The following is a 2520-nucleotide window of genomic DNA, read 5'->3' as shown; positions in this document are numbered from 1 at the left end:
TTGCTCCGCCGGGACTCGAACCCGGATCTCTCACTTGCTGGGTGAATGTGCTACCATTACACCACAGAGCCCTAACTTTTTTCAAATCAATTATTTTGTATTTGCCCGTTTCTTTCACATATGTGTTAAATAACCAAACTAACATATGATCGGAAGATTTTATATATATATATATATATATATATATAAAAACCAACATATAATTTTTGTAACGAGATTGGACTCAAAATATACAGATTCCTTAATTGTATTAATGTACAGACATTGTTATTAAAAATTTTTTGTAACTCAAATCTACATACAATTACATTAGGACTGTTTTCATACACTTGCAATGATACATGATACAATAAAATACATTTTCCTACTTCTCAGTCCATGTTCGCTATATCATACTATTTCCCCGGACCAGTCTAGGAATCAAATTAGTATTATATACCTAAACAGTATTGTATACCTCATCAGTGAGAAATAGGTGTGATGTCCCCTCGACGATTATCTATCATAAAATTTAGTGTGTCTTGTATTGCTTTGTGGTTCCACTTGCTATAATCGCAGACTCTCTGCGCTCGCTTGTTTCCTCGAAATGTAGCCACGGAGCGAATGGTTTGTTGAATCATGCTAATATCCAGTCTCTCCGATTATTGTTTCTTCAGCTACTGTAAATTTGCCGTCCCAGAACATCTAAGGAAACCAAATTTAATTCCTTACTACATGTACACATTCACAATTTACTTCATTAAAGAACATCCCCAATAAATTTATTAGTTTCTCCTGTTGTTACGATGTTGAAATAAGAAAGTGTTGTTACTAATTATGTTTTCATTATATAAATCTAAACAAATCGCAAATAGGGGATAAATAATTAAAACATATTGGTTGTGATGTCATAATGTAATGTTTACACAGAACAGTCGATTACATTAGACAGGATCATTAATTAATATGTCACTATTTTATAGATGGGATTTTTTGCTTCTTTAAAGACCGGTGGGACGTAGTTCGGAAGGATTTTTGAAATACGAATAGGCCTATATTCATCTCAGGGACCATAAGAATGCCCTTGTAAAATTTCAGCACAATCGGTTTAGTAGTTTACGCGTGAAAGCAAAACACACAAAAAAGGCACTTTCCCATTTATAATATTACTAGCTGTTACCCGCGGTTTTTCACGCAACCTTAGAACCAAAGTCCTTATATTAATTAGTAAAAGCAATTATGATGTGAGTCCTATAAAAAGTTTAAAACGTAAGTAGGCATACATCAGGTTGATATTATTTAAGTTCGTGGTAAATAGTATCAGAGTTTAACTTAATTATTATATAATGTTTGGCACGTGTAGGAGCATTTCTGGTTCTAATATACATAACGTTACAGCTGAATCTGCCTTGTGATTCCGATCAAGAAAACATAAATCTCAGATCACACAGGTCTCGGAAACTTACTTAGGTCAAAAAGCGTATTTCCAGTCCTTGTCATATATTTCAGGCCTAAGATATTTCCAGTACTATAGTAGAGTTTGCCTTGTTTTTCTGACGTAGAAGAAATATATATACACTTACGTAGGACCGAGATGCCTACTTCGGTTAAATAGTGCCTACTTAAGACCATTTAAATTCAATTACCTACTATGTCACAGTTTAAAAGTTAAAAAGCACTCTAAATGTTGATTCAGACCAAAAGCTATACCTGTTCCAAATTTCAGCACAATCCGTATAGCAGTTTCAGCGTGATTCGAGGAAAAACCTCGAAACTCCAAACATCCATACATTCAAACTTGCATTATTTTATAATATTAGTGGGATTAGGATAAACTAGTTATTACGAATGTTTTGACATAATGGGAATAAATATGTAGCCTCATAATTATTCATTACATCAATAATTTCACACAATCTTTAGGTTTATTGTGTGCAAAACGCAATGAAGAATAAGTGGGTTGATATAAATTATTTCCAATCACGCATGTGTTCTAAAAAACCCTGTTTACAAACGTGTGTTACATTGTCTATTAGTTTTACCGTATTAACTAAATAGAATAATAAACAGTTAATAAGTAACTTATGTGATCAATAACATTGAAAACCTTAACATTTAACGAATGTGATATAGTACAACGTAATATAAGAGTGGAAAAGTCAAGATAGAGCTCATTAAAGAGAGTATGGTATGATTATAATGTAAGGGGGAGGAAGTTGCAGGAATAGTGAATCGTGACTGTCATGTAAACTCCGGCCTTTGTGAACAGAGTTCCTTCCACTACTGTCAATTGTTAAGGATATGACTACAGTAATACATGTATGAATATGGATCTTTTTAGCAGAAAAAAACAATGTTTTGGAAATCTCCGGTACATCACACACACACAAAACAACCCAACAATCATAACCTAGAGTGGTATTATACAGAGTGTCTCGCAACTCTCTGGACAAAGGTATAACACAGTATTGCTCAGATCAAGACAAACATATTTCACCTTATGGACATGGATCTCCGATGCTTAGTTTATCATCAGTCTAT

At 33.5% G+C, this 2520-nt stretch overlaps 1 non-coding gene across 1 annotated transcript; it reads right to left on the bottom strand.

Moving 5' to 3' along the window:
• On the bottom strand, positions 1-71 carry Trnaa-agc. Its single transcript has one exon. It is a non-coding gene; the product is annotated as a tRNA-Ala (tRNA).
• Between the last annotated feature and the right edge of the window lie 2449 nt (positions 72-2520).

Source organism: Homalodisca vitripennis, chromosome 3 (assembly GCF_021130785.1).
Source record: "Homalodisca vitripennis isolate AUS2020 chromosome 3, UT_GWSS_2.1, whole genome shotgun sequence".
NCBI lineage: Eukaryota > Metazoa > Arthropoda > Insecta > Hemiptera > Cicadellidae > Homalodisca > Homalodisca vitripennis.
This window is presented reverse-complemented; position numbering and strand designations above follow the sequence as displayed.